At 36.9% G+C, this 16,470-nt stretch overlaps 1 protein-coding gene across 1 annotated transcript in view; it reads left to right on the top strand.

The window, feature by feature from the left end:
- The window catches only part of LOC150090966 (uncharacterized), a 308,945-nt gene that overhangs the window by 66,009 nt on the left and 226,466 nt on the right, over positions 1 to 16,470 (top strand). The gene's annotated exons all lie outside the window — the stretch shown is intronic.

Raw genomic sequence — 16,470 nt, forward strand, 5'->3', positions numbered from 1 at the left:
CTTCAGTTGGTCCCACTGTATAGAATTTAAATACTGTCTCAGACCATCGTAGTCGCCTTTACTAAAGCAATAACCCTTCCCTTTACCCCTGATGGTAGTTACCTCTTTGAGTAAATCCCACTTCAGCACACTGATCACTGCCATCTAGTGGTTCGTTTATCTGCAGATTCTTAATGCATCAAGAATCACTAATGATAATCAAATCAAGAGTATTACTCCCTATAGTTGCCTCCCGAACATGCTGATGTAGAAAACAATCATCCAATAAATCCACAAAAGCCTTTTCTAGTGTGTGAGTGACCAACCCGCAAATTCCAGTCAATATCTGGGAAATTAAAATCCCACATTATAAGACTCTGATGTACTGGCCCACTCTATTTCTCTGCAAATTGCTCATTATACTCATCAGGCCTATAGCACACTCCTACTCTCAATTTTGATCTCCCAATGCTTATGTCACACCAAACTGACTCGACACTGCACTGTCCAGCGATGTCGACTGGCTTCACTTCCTTGGATTTTATGTGTTTCTTAACTAATAGCATAACCCCTCCTCCCTTCCTATCCTGTCTGTACACATTGTACACCCCAAATTCCAGTTCTGTATTCCTTATATCTGTGTGACACCAAATCTCTGAAATCCCAACGATATCTGCCTTTGATGTTTTGAGCAATACCTCAAATTCATCAAATTTATTTACTAAACTCCTAGCATTGGTGTACACGCAAGTATACATGCACCTGTTTCTATTCTTAGCTACCCTAACACAACCCATGTGTTTACTTGTACCGCAATGACTCCCAGCAGTCTCTGAAATATCCTGCAACTTGTTTTTCAGGCTTCTGCTCATTCCAATAGAAGCAGTGCAAGAATCACTTTCACCTCCGCCAACGGCTACTGTTAGTCTTTGTACCCCCCCCCCCCAATCTAGCAGTGTTCCGACCCACGTAACACTGCCTCTATAGCATCAGCAAATATTCTTGCACCCTTTCTATTTAAGTGTATCCCATCCCTGTAGAAGCAGTCTCTCCTGTTAACAAGTACAGTCCAGGCTGAAAAAATTCTAACCCTTGAGCCTTGCACAATCTTTCCTGGGCCGAATTGATCGACAAGGCTCTCATCATGTAAGACTTCTTGTAAAAGCGAATATCAGAAAATTTATCTAAAGGAATTGTGATTTATAAAAGCTTAAATACAAACAGTGTAGCAATATTATGACATAAATACATCTTTTATTGTTTTTTCGCGCTTTGTTTCAATCTCCTTTTTATTCTTACGTTGGTTTGATTATATGTTGTATATTATTATCGTAATTGGGTTATAGTCATGTTAGTATGAAAATAATACAATAAATAATTATTCACAAAAGAACATTTTTGTTTAATTATTAATTAATTCACATTTAATTCGTATATTAATTTCTGAAATAGTAAATTAGTTCTGTAAGTGGATTAAAATGTTGCCCTTTCCCGTTTGTTTTGCGCGTTGGTATTACATTATATTTATTATTTTTTTTAGGACAACACCATTCATCTTAAAAGTACAGGTAGAAAGTAGAAGATCGTCGCTTCTACTTTCTTCAAAGTATAGTAGAATACATCATGATGCGCCCAATTGTACATAGTGATAATTATCTTTGACCACCTCCATACATAAACCACCCAATACGGGAAATACTCACTGAACCCAGATAGCTCTGACACCTTTAATAATTCCTTTCCAGGAACCGTCGAGGAGTGTTACAGACAGGTCGTCAGCCACACTTCCTAAATCAATCTAAAGGAATTCGAAACCGGGGCGTCTTTACAGTTTTGGGAAATATTATCGCTTGGTTTCTCGATATTAATTTCAAAATAATAAATTAATGCCTTTTTTTTGTTATAAAATAAGTTAATAATTGAAGTAATGAATATGTAAATAATTAGCAGATTCAGAATTTTGATTAGACTGTAAAGTTCTAAATTACAGAATATTTAATTGGAAGTTACACAAAATATTAATAAGAACTGGTTTTTATTAATGTTTTATCTTAACAGTGGCGTATCATTTTATGGCCAGGTAAATGCAGCTGATTGGGGGAAGAGAGAGAGAGAGAGAGAGAGAGAGAGAGAGAGATACATAGTAATCAGCAAAAATTAAAATACTGTATAAACACAATAATTCGCTTCTGTCTGGGCCGTCTCGTGGCGTAATTTGTAATTTACCTTCTTGGCCCCAGCGAACAATACTGTATTGTATATAGGTGCAATTTTTCACACAAAGTTCTTATGTACTCTACTAGATGGCGCAACTATATTTAAAAAATTGAACAGTTTATGAAATTTAATCAATTGTTATTTTATAGGTGAAAAATCAATTTAATGAATTTATTTTATTTTTCAACCATAAAATTTTAAGAACTAGTTGTCAATTTTCAGTTTACACTTTTTTTTTTTTTTTTTTTCCCCCATTTTGACTGAGAATAAACTGTCGAAGTTCATTAGCAAATACTAAATTGAAAAATTTTGAGAGTTGCTAGCACATCAATTTATAATAAGTATGCATAATTAATATTAATACATATAATATATAAATTCATAATATTTAGGTGACACAGGAAAGCTAATTTCTTGTTTAGGAAACCATCCTAAATGACGCTGCTTAGTTCTTAATTCAAAGTGAACAAAGAAAAAAAAAAAAAAGAGCTAAAACGAAAAAAGTGTTAACAGAGATTATTTTAGTAACAAAATTTCTCGTTTGGAATTTTTTTTTCTCCAATAAATTCACTTTTATCATTTATATTTTCAAAATTATATTCGTCGGTTCGTAAATCAGCTATCTATAGATATACTTAACGTCAATGGCAAAAATCTTAGATTGCTATGTAGCTTGCTATTTCTTCAAAGCTCACTTGTAGCGCTTCAGTTAATCAAACTCTGTTCCCAGAGAGCTTTTAACTTTGGAAAATGCGTTAGGATTACCTTCATAAGTTGACTTTTTACTATTTCAGTTTGAACAATTTTATTACCTACCACGACTCCAATCAGTTAATTTTCTATTTAAGGCTTTTCGTCTAGCATTTGATTCTGTGATGGGTCCACGCGCGCGCACATACAACACACAGTCAGGGCACAGACACAAAAACCAGTTAGGATGAAATGGAACTGAGAAACTTTTTGTTTTTAGGTCCATAAATGAATTGATGTCATTGATCTTTCAGTTACAAGAATCTTCAAGAGTCTCTTGTTAAAGCATACATAACTCCGCCTTTCAAATCTTATGCAATACATTTTAAACTGACGGTGCTTAAACTGTGAACCTCATGATGTAGATCTAATGATAGATTTACTGATTTAATTGCAACAGTCGTGAAGCAATATATAGATCATGGTGATTAATGCAGGGAAAAACACAATTACGAATAGTCACTGTTCGGTTACGCTAACTTTCTTCAGAAAGAGATATTTGTCCTTTTTAATTCTCTACAATCGCTTTTGTTCCATCAGGGGCTAGTCCGGATAATAAGGATCTGGATTCACTGTTGATTTATTCTGTTGCTTCCTTGCGCTTTCATACAGAGACGTTTCTTTAAATGCAATATATATCAATTGTAACACCGCATATCAATTCATATCAATTGTAACACCGCAGCAGTTTACAGCAAGCCCCTCATACTTGTTTAGTGTGCAGGGTGTAACGGCAAAAAATGCCGAAGGAGAATTTCAATTATCTTTATTCGTTATGGTAGTTGTTTTCGACTGTCCCACGATAATTTTTTCATCTAGCGATTTTACTTAGACAACCCCCTACTGTGACAAACAATGGAGGCATCAAAAACAATGCTACCTTTACTATCAGGTAGCTTTATCGCGACTGGATGATTGCTTATATTAGAGGATGTATGTAAACAAACGCTCGACCTTTGAATCTTAAGAACATCTTTCACTGCTGTAAGTTGTGTGATTAATTATCTGGTTCTCCTCCTATTATTCGGTGACAGGACTATTATTCAATGCTATTCTTTATACACAAAGCTGCATTCTGCAGTAACTGAAACACAGCATGGCCCATCTCATCTGAACAGTTTTCACTGCCTATCAGAATCATTTTGATGCCATCAGAATGATTCCGCATGGGCAGTGAACACTTTTAGGAAACCTTTTTCCAGGCTATGATCCTTCCAGTTCATTAATTGGCATTTGTTATCGTGAAGGTTAACTGTTCAGAACTTTTTATTAATCAGTCGCTAGAAAATTCTTTTAGTGTAATAACGAAAGCCTTCGCGAATATAGGAGTGACGAAGATAAAAAAGGACCAGTTAATTCAGGGATTACAGAGGACATTCACGATAATGTATTAATATGAGAGAGAGAGAGAGAGAGAGAGAGAGAGAGAGAGAGAGAGAGAGAGAGAGAGACCTAAATTCCTGCCCTTGTCATTCATAGTGTTCTCAGTTATGTTTGATCTCCAAGCCTATCCTACTCGGTATGCAACTTGGACCAACCCACCCCACCCCATCTTTCTCTTCATTCAGTCTCTAGATGACTGCTTCCAGTTTGGCATTTATAGCAGCAACCCATAGTCAGAACAAAGAATGGCCCTATTTTATTTATTATTTTTTTCGTAAATTTATGCATGCCAAAATGATTTTAATTTCTGATTACATGCAGTAGTTAACGGAAAAAATAAATAAAGTTTGTTGGGTTATCTATGATATGGAGAAAAGCAGAGTATCCTTTAATTTGATAATATTTGAAGCTTGCTGTGGCCGAGTCGATAGTCTAGTGTAGTACACACGCGTTTAGTTGACCGTAGCTGGCGTTCACGTGACCACTAAATACGGTAGTGTTCTTGTATTCTCCATCTTGTAAATTCTTCTGATTCTGTCTGGACGTCCTACTGTGTAAATAAATCGATTGTATTTAAAGATATTTTACAGCTTTGCGTTGGTGTCATCACTGGTTGACCTGGGCTGGAACGAACTCCATTTGTAACAACCAGAAAGTCTATTACAAAATGAAGCTTAAAGCCTTCACATTGTTAACACATCATTTCAGGAGCATTACGCTGTTAAAATATTACAAAATATTCTTATCCATGTATCAGGTATTAGATTCTAAAGATCTCTACATAAATGAATTTTTCACTATTGTATAAACATAAGCTAAGAAATTCTATATCTAGTAAGGTAATAACTGATTTAAAACTATGAACGTAACGATATAGCGTAATACATACAACATAGACTTGATAGCGTAATACGTGTTATTGCATTTAGGTATTTAGGTAGTTTAGTGCAGTATTCAATTAAATTGAATTTAAACGGAAATGGTCCTCAGACTAGAGCAGCAAAGCAACGGACTCAAAGTAGCCGGAGTGCTGTGGCTCGGGGGCAGTTCTCCTACGAAACATGGCCTTACAAAATGTGCTGTCTTTGCGATGTTTGGTAAAGCAGTTTCAAAAACGCGTAACGCATTACAAACAGCTTTGAAGAAGCCACGTTATCCAATATTCAGGTGGCTTTGGAGATTCAAAGGCGGAAAGAGCTGTATGTCCGATAGCTTAGACCAGATTGCAGGAAGTTTTCTTTTGGCTAAAAGAGCCAGCGAGTTGTTAATTATTGAAGTAAGTTGCCTGCATGGCCCAGCATGGGCAGTTGAGGCTAATAGCTTCGGGAAATTCAGAGCTCAGCTGGAGAGATACTACATAAGGAGGAGTTAAATAGGTGTTTTTGGTTTTTTTTCCCCTCCTCTGGTTTGGCAGAAGCGCAGGGCTCTCTTGCGCTTTACGACTAATACTGAAATATTTTTCTGGTTCTTCTGCGTTCCCCCTCCTGAACCTTGCTTCCTTGCGTCTTCTTTTCTCCAGAAAGGAAATTGAAACTCGAAGAAATGATCTGTCGATGTCATGGGTATTCAGCAAAGAATATATAAGAGGTACTTGACTGGATTACGGAAATAAAAGAATTTCATATTTCGATTATTTAATATAGCAAAAGCTACGTTATATTTCTTTAAAAAAATAGAATTTCAAAAAAGATTATCGATTGATTGCAATGATAGCAGAATCTATGGATTGAGTGTATTAATACTTAAGCGGTACATGGAACGGGACGTGATGCAAATGGAGGTAATTTAAACGAATATTTGTTTTTAAAAAGTGTAATTTCATAATATAACCAGCGTCATCTTCCCGCATTTCATTTAACCATTTCTTTCAAGTGTTTACTCAACCCCTGCTTAAATTTAAATGAACTTCTCACCTCCTCATAACTCAGCGGTGGTTTATTCCAACAGTCATTTTTCAGATGTGGATGTGTTTTGGAAACCGGTCCCCATCCTAAAATGAGAATTTTTAAAACCTGTTTCTGTGTTAACACAGCTTTCATTGTTCATTTCATTCTAAGTTCGAACACAGTTTAGATTAGTGATGTTGGATCTGTTTTCCATTCGGTGACAGATTTCATGTATGAAATTTAGTTAATGAGCCTGGTTCCCCATGAGTTATTTCGGGGTTTTCAGCCCATAATGACATGCAAATCGGTCCGTGAACGTAACTTGAATAGAGTAATACGCACAGCGCAATATGGCCTTAGGTGCTAATGCACTCGCTATATAAATAATAACATCAACGCACTTCAGTCAGATTCACCTTTCATGTCTAGATGTCAAACTTTGTAGTCCACATCAAAGTCGCTCTTCATATGTACATCGATGTGCACTCTTCACTGATCTATCTGCCCACCCTTCTTTGAACCCTCTGCAAAACTGTCCTTTTTTGAATTACGGTCTTCCAGACGTGAATGCAATATTCCAAATGTGATCTTACCAAAGTCTTGTATGGAGGGATTATGACATCCTCCTCCCTGCTATCAAAGATACTATAAGCCATGGACAGGTCAAGATGTGCCTTCCTAGCTCCCTGTTTACACTACATGGAACATTTCACATCAGACTGAATCGTAATACCAGTCTTCACTCTAGGATTACTGTACCTTAATTGCATAACTTTACTTGCCATTTTTTTTTTTTTTTTTTTTTTGGAACCATATTTCGGACTTAGAAACAGTTTAAAGTGATATTCCAAATTTACCTTGCTCGCAAATACAATGTTTCGTCGTGTGTGTGTGTGTGTGTGTGTGTGTGTGTGTGTGTGTGTGTGTGTGTGTGTGTGTGTGTGTGTGTGTGTGTGGTATCGCTGGTGGCTCCTAGGCATTTGCCCATCTTCGCCTTGTTCATCTGTGATGGTGCAGAACCTCTGCAGATCAGGCCCGAAAAAAAGCGTTGGCGCTCGCGTGAGCCTAATGTGCTGGTTTAGGTCCACCATCACCTGTAGTGCTGAAACACACACAATCCCGCACCCTCCGGAGATAGTGCAATACCGGTGGGCGCCAGCAATCTCGCTCCCAGGTTGCCCAAGCCAGGGAGCCAGCAAAAAAAAAAAAAAAAAAACCTGTGTAAATTAATCTAGTAATTATTTTACTCTGAAATTCTGATATTTTATCTTACTTGAATTTAGCTATTAGATATTATTAACGCAAGAAAATTTAAAAGTTAATACTTGAACTATATACAAAAGCATTTAAAAGGACAGCCGGTGGGAAGTAGTCACGATGGGAATACTGCCACAGGAAGCATGTTGACATTCGTCACTCCAGCTCCAAGATACACAGCAATGAAATACATCTTTACGAGAAGAGGCGTATTAGAAGCAGATGATAAAGCCAGTAGCATCAACAGGGAAACGACAGCCGCAATGAGACTGTTTCTCTATAAAGCATTGATTGCCACGCGGTAAAATTAGGGAAAATTTGATCAAAAATTTAATGGTGATGATTGCTATGAACAGCCACAATGAGACTGTCACAGCCCATTAACATTAGCTGGTCCAAAACAACGTTACTCAACTTGAAATATCAACCTTACAAGAGACCACTGCCACGGAAGAGCATAATGATCCTTGTCATCATCCCAGTCAAAGGTACTCAATAATTAGAAATCTTGCTTTTCAATCTTCCACAGAAGAGTTGTACTGAATGCAGATGACAAAAACCTATAGCGTCAGGAAGGAGAGGAGGTCAACAGCCACAACAAGACAACGCCTCTATAATACATAATTTCACAACTCATTATTTCCCACTCAGTCAAGTCTAGGAAATCATTTGATCAGAAAATTAGGAGTGAGGAAAGTTGTTGTGAACAGTCGCAATGAGATTATCGCGGCACGATTTATATTATCTAATCCAAAAGTGGCGTTTTTGAGCATGTAGTTTGAATTTTATATTGAGCAATGTGGTGTCGGATCAGTATGGTATCTATTTTCAGAGTCTAACAATCAGGAGGTTACAAGATTCAAAAAATGAACTTTAGAGTTTTTTTCCCCCCGAAGTATCCAAAGATCTTTCCTCCTAGTGTTGATATTTTTATTATTTACATTGTTTACTTGATATCTGCCTTCTTTGCAACAAATGTAACCAGGTATTATAATAAATCACAGTAGGCTATTTTGTTCATTAAAATGCAGTTCGTCGTATACCAACTTTAAATTGAGCAGTCTATCATTATATAACATGTTTATCATTATCCGTTATTACGTGACAGCCTGCCCTCGCGTGTAACACGGTGGATATAATCACCCTCTTTCTACACCGACTGGAAAAATGCCCGAGTTCGAATTCAGTGAATGACGCGACGAATTTTTATGGACTTTTTTTCACAACGTGGCTGATTTGGTCTGCCCCTGGTCGCCAATGTACTGATACCGCATGGAGTCTCGATAAATTTTGCTTACCTCGGCTCTGTTACACTAATAAGTGCATTCAGGACATGTACACGATAGGATATGCTCTTCCGAGTCATTCCAAACTTTCTGCTTAAGCGAGGCAGATCCGAATTGACAGTCCTTGATCGGAAGCTCTCTACTGTATTGCTGAAAGTTCGGCATCCATCACCCTACATCGCTACCTACTGGTCCAAGATGACAATCAGTGTTTTGTTTGTTTGTACGGACGGTAAACACTTGTCCAGCTCTGCAATTTACCCAAATGATACCCTCACGAAACCGCTGTAGAGAATAGCCAGTTTACTAGCTGGTTATTTCTCAGAATATATGGAAACCTACTAACACACTTATTACTCGCAGTTGCCCTAGTTAGAAGGAAGGGATTTCTCCTCGTGACATGGGCACATTTATAGATCTCAAGAAGCTGCTCCATCATTACGGGACGAAAAAATATCAAGCAATTTCACACAAGAAAAGTAGGTTTCAAGATTTACAAAATGATGGCGAACAATATTTGATAGTGTATGCTTTGATCAAATTGCAGTAATTTGGCATCCTATAAGGCTTTTCGTAATGCAATAACACCGGAAGCACTATAAAGACATTATGGACATGCCTGGGTTATCAGCTTTTGTTATGCGGAATTTCTACAAAACGAGGGCCTTGTATTTAGGTAGTCATTTAAATGCGCCCGTCAAGAATGCAACCCCTCGTTATCAGAAGTGTTTAACTACCATTTTAGGTTACCAGATCAGGCTAACTGTAGTAAGATGGCTTTTAATGTGCATCGTAAAATTGCTCTTATGGAGAAATTTTAAAATATGAATACTGAACGGCATGTTAAGCGGTATTGTCCAAATCGTTCCGTGATGAGGTAAAATTAGCTTTGAATGTAAATACTGCGGTTGCAATGCGTTTAGTATATGAGGGGTTGCGCTACACAGATTTAACCAAAATATTTAGTTCCAATGAGATTCAATGTCCATTAAGTTGATGACTATTTCTATAATAAAGCTCATTCTCTTTTTTTTTTTTTCTTTTTTTAAATAGAACAAGCAAATATATGAAGGAAAAGGGCAGAAGTCCATTAATATTGATCTCTCACGTTCTGAGAATACCAAAGCATCTTAGTTACCACACTGACAGTACATCGGTATATTATGGCTATAAAAATGTGTTCACTCGCCGATTTGCATGTTGTGCGGGCTGAGAAACCCAAATAAATCACATGGCGAAAACTATACCCCCTCTATATGAGATCGGCGAATCACAGTCTGATTGAAGTTTTTGCGAATTCCTCCCATTCTCCGACGGGATTCAAACCCAAGCCTATCCAAACGAATGAAAATTAGCAAAACCACTATATAACAGTATACCCGCGATCTAAATACGGTTGTGAAATGCTTAAATTCATTTAAAAAAATTAAACGTTACAGACGGATTAACGCCCTTAAATGGAATGCGATAATTCAATTAACCATCCCGTGTAAGAAACAAAGTGGACGGAAAGTCACGATAATTATTACTTGTCGTGACCTATAAATAACTTATTTTTTTATTATTATTTGCTAGTGCTGGGCGCAAATGATATCAAAAGTGAGGTGGGCAGAAAGTCTACGCGATCACCCACTTTGCATCTCATTAAGATATAAAACTTCATGAACTCGAAGCGTTTATAATCCAAGAGAGTCTGCTGCTTGTAAGGTATGCAAACTTTCAACGGAGGGAACTCAGATAAGATTGGTGATTAGGTATTTCTGCATCTAAGACATTCAGAGTGCTTCCCCTCATATCACAAGGAGTTGTACCATTAAATCCCTTAACTTTTAGGCTGGAGGAAGGTGCTTCGGTTGTTACACCATCGTTCAAGCTTAACTCAAAACTGATCTCCACCAAAAGGAAACAAGTTGAACGTTTAAAGGTCATATTGTGATACCTAAATATTTTATTCCGTGTGCATTATGTTAATAAATAGATGATAGCTTTGCTCCTTACTTCTTGCTCGATGTAGGGATTCTTGTATTGAACTCAGATTTCTCTGTGGATTGAATGAATGAAAAGCGGTTCTGTTTTCTATCGGCAGCTTTCTATGTTATACAAATATTGGATGAGATCAAAACGTTAATGTGAATATAATGTTTCTGTTTTATTTGATTTGATTTTCGTTTTTATGGCGTAAAAACATCGAAGGTTATAATGCGCCAGGAATATAGTTTTGTCATTCTATGTCTAATACTAAAGAAAGTGCGTCTCATTTTGAGACAAAAATTGCAATTTATTTTCCGACAATAGTTTCCTAATTCTAAACGCGAACCTCACCGTTAATAAATCATACTCGTGGTGGTAACAGATACGGTGGAGTGTTGCAGCCTCATTGGAAAATTGTTGTATCAGTTGTATAAAGTTCGTTTTCAAATTTACTCATGTTTTTTGTAAAAAAGATTTGAAATTATTTAGTTTAATATCATTAATAATTAATTGTAAGTTCATTTCCTTAAGTTTGATGACACTGTTGGCATCAATTTCCTCCCTGAAATAATTTCCACAGATTCTCGTAGGAAATATGTTCTAAAAACCGAAATGTGCTTAAAAAGTTCTCATCACCCTCAATTTTCAAATATCGTAGGTTAATGACCGAAAACAGACCTGTCGTTAGAGCTTCATTTCCTACATTTCCATTTAGACTTTTTTCCTGAAAACTTGGCAGACAGCGCTCTCCGATGAGCACGGTGAACGGTTTCGCCAAGATATTTCTCAAATGGAAAAAAGATACCAGGGAAAATGGAGTCCAAATATGTCGGCAGACTACTGTTGGAATCTCGTACGAGACACAAATCGACGATTATAAAAGGCAAAAAATGACAAAACAAGTGTTTTGTTATCAGATAAACATTTTTGTAAATAGAATAAGCTTAATAGAACCATTGTTCAATATTTAGTACTTTATGTAACATTTTCTTAAAATACATGAAATCTTGTTTACTAGAAACGTTTCGAATTTAATCCCTTCTTTTAAAATTGGTGGGCGTTACAGCAATATGGTTGCATATTTGAATTCAACAATGTCAAACCTACAAGAATCACCCTGAATTTTAACAGGGAGCGAAAAGATTTTTTTTGCAATAAATTTATTATATACAGTATGTAAAATAAAGCTCCACATGATTAACTTAAATTAATGGAACACCCCATTTTTCGCCAACATTTTAAAAATATAGCAAATTAGAAGGTGAAAATGTTATTTTTCCTGCAAAGTTCAAATACCCAATCAAACTTCGATATATCTCCATTGCAATTTGCTAATTACTCAAGCCTGGACGAAGGCACGAGGATGTTACTTCTCAGAGGCGCCAATCTCATGATTTCACTTACAAAGGGCAAGTCATCGTGGTTAACAACACTCCTCATGATGGAGTGCGACTTGAAACACAACATCGTAGGATGAGAGAATCTATCGAGAAAGGTATTGTCAACAAAAATATTTTCAATTGATGAAATCCTTTGCCTCACAGCTCAGGAAAAGATATTTCAGGAGTCACCTCAGCCCAAGACGAGCGATATATTGGTTTAATGACAGAGCAGAATAGTGAGATGACATCACACCTTTAAGCTGTTATCTGTAAACTCAGTAAGATTATTATTATTTTTTTTTTTCAAAGAAATTACCACGGAGGAGGGCCTATCTCAGTTTGTTGGATATGCACCCCAGCGACATCTTGGTATCAATTTGCAGTCTTCTCTCGTGAGTATAAATCCACTTTGCATTCAATTTCCGGCTGTCGCCTGATCTGAGGTACCCTATACAATCCTATCATTACCAGAAAAAAGATAGCAATGATGTGATGGTCCTGGGCAATAAGATCATTTCGCCCTGAATGCCCAGAGCTGCAGTTAAGATCTTTGAGTCATAAATACGAGTTTTAGGGATGCTGTTGGCTCCGATTTCTTTATGTGTGAGAGCGTCTTTCTCCATAGAGCTCACCTAATGCAAAAGTGCCTGCAGACTAAAGATCTTAGTGTAGTTGCTGAACCTAAATTCCACATAGGATATTCACAGGAAGCGAATTCAACTTGGAAATTAGCTGTCGTGTAGTAGGATTGGTTACTTTGCTCTTTGGTGTCATCCACTTATTGAGCATGGGATGGTAGTGAAAGATGTGCATAGTCACCGGATGCAACTGCAAATTGATTTTTAAACTTGCCTCTTGGAGCGTCGTTTTAATCTGTTGTTATTAGCCCTAATTTTCTCCCTGTCCAAATTTTGATTTACTTCCCAAATTAAGAATATTTTAGTTTTTGTGATCGTTGCATTAATTCTGACCTCCAATACAGTTAGCGTTACTCAGCGAAGGTTAACAAAATGATAATATAATTAGGAAGTGACATTACGTGGTGATTTTTTCATGGAACTTTTCTCTTTAAATAACCACTCTTATACCATATGGTTTTATATTAAAAAAAAAAAAAAGTTAATTTTTTTAGCCTTGTTGCACATTTAAAAAAATGTTCTTGTTTTTACTATGGCACGACCACCAAGGTCAGTGGAGTTTAAAATAAATCATGAATACCACGATGAACTCAAAAAGCTTTATAAATCACTCCTGACCACTCGGCTATTTAGTCTTACGAGTCCGTAAGACTAAATTAACGTTTTATAAAACACACGTTGTGTAAGAGTGGCTATTTAAAGAGAAATTCCACGAAAATGATATTCAATTTTGTAGAAGGGCCGTAGTGAATGAGTTACAAATTGCGTAGTTGCAGGAGTTCGTGAAATACACATGTTAGGTGAATAGGCGTATTGCTTTCCATTTCAGGCGTGTTCGATTATCTAATAAAGTGCCTCAAGGGTTAAAAATCCTCCTCTCGGGGAGCCGTAACAATATTTGGCTTCCCTCACTGTCTTACTTGACAATATAGTGGTTTCGTCACTTGTTTGGAGAGGCCTGGATTCGATTCCCGTCTAAGACTGGATGAATTCGAAAGTCCTCTTCACTTGAGGCTGCAGTTAGCATGGGACGAAGAAGTAGGGTTTCTCCGTTAATTCACAGGAAAAAATCCTCTGGGTTTTTGAGCCGGAAAAACATGCAAATCGGTCTGTTAACACTATTTCTACAGACATAATACACAATAGCACAGTATGGGCCAAGTCACTGGTGCTCCTAAAGACTAACAACAATAACAACCTCCCCTAACTGTAACTCTTCCCTCCCCAGTAGTTCGGCTCCAATGCTTGACTGTACTTGAGTATTTATTAAAACTTCAAGTGATGGGTGGCTGTCAAGTAGGATTTGTATAGCAGTTCTCTTTAAGGGGAGTGCGCAGGGGAAATGTACTAGCTTACTGCATTAAATTTGATACAAAGATACCGGCTATTTCAAGGCCGAAGTTTTTAAAAGGATCCAAGCTTTGGTATTGATCTGACCATGTTTTTGTACCCAAAAAAAAAAAAAAAAAAAAAAAAAACCAAAGAACTGTCTTGAGTAGCCGATGTGCCAAATATTTCTAAGGGCAAGAACATTTTTTCTAAATATTCAGTGTATGTCCTTTTTCAACAATTTCCTTCTTAAAAGATCAACTCCATAAATTCGCGTTCATCTGAAGTGGACGTGGATTTTGAGATTATTTAATCAATCGTGTTATCCCGCGCTAAATTAATATGTAAAGAAAATCTTTTTATTTTCTGTTAAAAAAATAAAATAAAGGAAAGGAAAGACAACCAAAAGCGAGGAAGGTGAATGAAAACGGTAGGTTTTTGTACTTGAGGTCCCTGTCCCATTATTTCCGGACTTGCAAAGCCAGATTGCGGAACAAACTGTCGTAAATAGTCTATTTATGTATATCGTAAACGTAATTAGGCTAACGGTAGCTGACCAACTCCGATAAAAACACAGGTACAAGTGTTCCCCCCCCCCCGCCTCCTCCTGTTTTGTTTTTTTTTTTTTTATGACGAATAAAAATGCACTCATTTCTGCGGACACTACAAATAGGAAAATTTCAAAAGGCTGATTACCCTTAAAGAAATAGAGCACTTATTTTATAAGCAGATATTCGCCACAAAAAACCAGTTGTGGACGTAAAAACTCGCAAGAGCTCCGTGCTACAGGTTTCATAGCAACCTGCATTAAACGAAGCAGTTTTCCTCGAGTCATTGTCGTTATGGCAACGAAGTTTGTTTAGGCTTACCTGCTTGTAATGGTAGGAAGATGTAGGTCAAGTTTTTAAGCTTTTATCCACGTTTTTTAACAGTGGCTTTGAACCTAATTTATGTTAAATGTAATTCTGTATGTTGCAAGTGCTGAAGCTCTTTGACTGCGATCATTTTGTTCATATTTTTTGGTATTCGTTCGCACTTCTGAGGATTAACAGTAGAGTAAGCGAAATATCTAGTTTCTTAGCCGAGTGGACAAAGGCCAGAATAAAAGTTAAGGGTATTAAATGACAGATTATACTTGAAGGATACAAAAGTTGTGTACCTTGCGCATACCAGGGAGCTTAAGAAATCTGCTGACTGACAAAAGACTACCTTTCAACTTTCTAACGAATATAAGAAAAGCTGATGAATGCTTTGGAATTGTTTTCCAGGCGGAACTAATGAAAGAGCGAAGGGAGTTCGCTTTCGTATCGTTGGAAACGCGACTCGAATAGGTAATTAGAAAGTGCTGATTTTTCTTTTTATTTTCTTTTAAGTAGGTTTGTGGGTTGTTTGACTTTTGTGAAAATCTAGACTATCGTGCACGTAATCTTATCTGAAAGGAGTGGAGTAATCAAAGTTCCTGCTACGAAAATTCTTTGGGAAATCTGCCACACAGAGAAGTGCTATTTTTCTCTTAGGATCCGCGTATCCTTTATCAACCACCGCTTTAATGACATCGTAAAGTTCAACGAAAAAGGCGTTTTCCTTCAAGGGCGAGGGTGCAGTAGTACACGCGCTTCAAGTGACCGTAGTCCTTGTTTAGAAGTCACGTGGACCTCAGGACCGCTAAATACAGTAATGTTTCTTGTACTTCTCTAACTTGTGAACTCCTCTGACCGCATGTGGCTGTCCCGGAGTATAAACAGAAATTTATTTATTTTGTTGTACTATTAGTGCAATTTCATCATTTATGTACGTCGATAACGTACATAAATGATGAAATTGTTTATATTTAGCACACTTAGTTTGCTTTCCGTACATAAATTCTGCATTTGCACTAATAGTACGACCGAATTATATAACCTTACTTGAAGCTCTTTAGCTATTAAAGTTAACATTACTAATATCTGTTGCTAACTTCAACTTTATTTCCGACCTTTCTGATTTATTTTCTTTATTTCCGACCTCTCTGGTGGGATCCTGGAGTGGACAAGCGTTCCCTCCAGCATCCGACAGTAAAGCGAAACAAATTTTGTGTGTTTTGTGATCTTAAGTTGTGTGGTAACTATCTGTATTGTGTTTATAATACGAATATTTTATTATATAAAGTCTGGTTAAAAATTCGAGATAAATTTAAGCTATTTTCGAGCTTAATGTGCTAGTTTCAGTTACTGGTAATCACTTGTCATATCCCCCCCCCACCAAAGAAAGTGTCTGGATCTGCTCTGCTCTGCTCTGCGGGGAGCTGTAACCTCGACGGGATCGTCATATTAATTATAGGAAGACAACTCTCAGTAATAACTATTATTTTCAATTTTAATAAAAAAAATTACTCAAAGAATCCTATAAACGT

This window comes from Mastigoproctus giganteus, chromosome 1 (assembly GCF_048544385.1).
Source record: "Mastigoproctus giganteus isolate SK-2022 chromosome 1, ASM4854438v1, whole genome shotgun sequence".
NCBI classification, from domain to species: Eukaryota; Metazoa; Arthropoda; class Arachnida; order Uropygi; family Thelyphonidae; genus Mastigoproctus; species Mastigoproctus giganteus.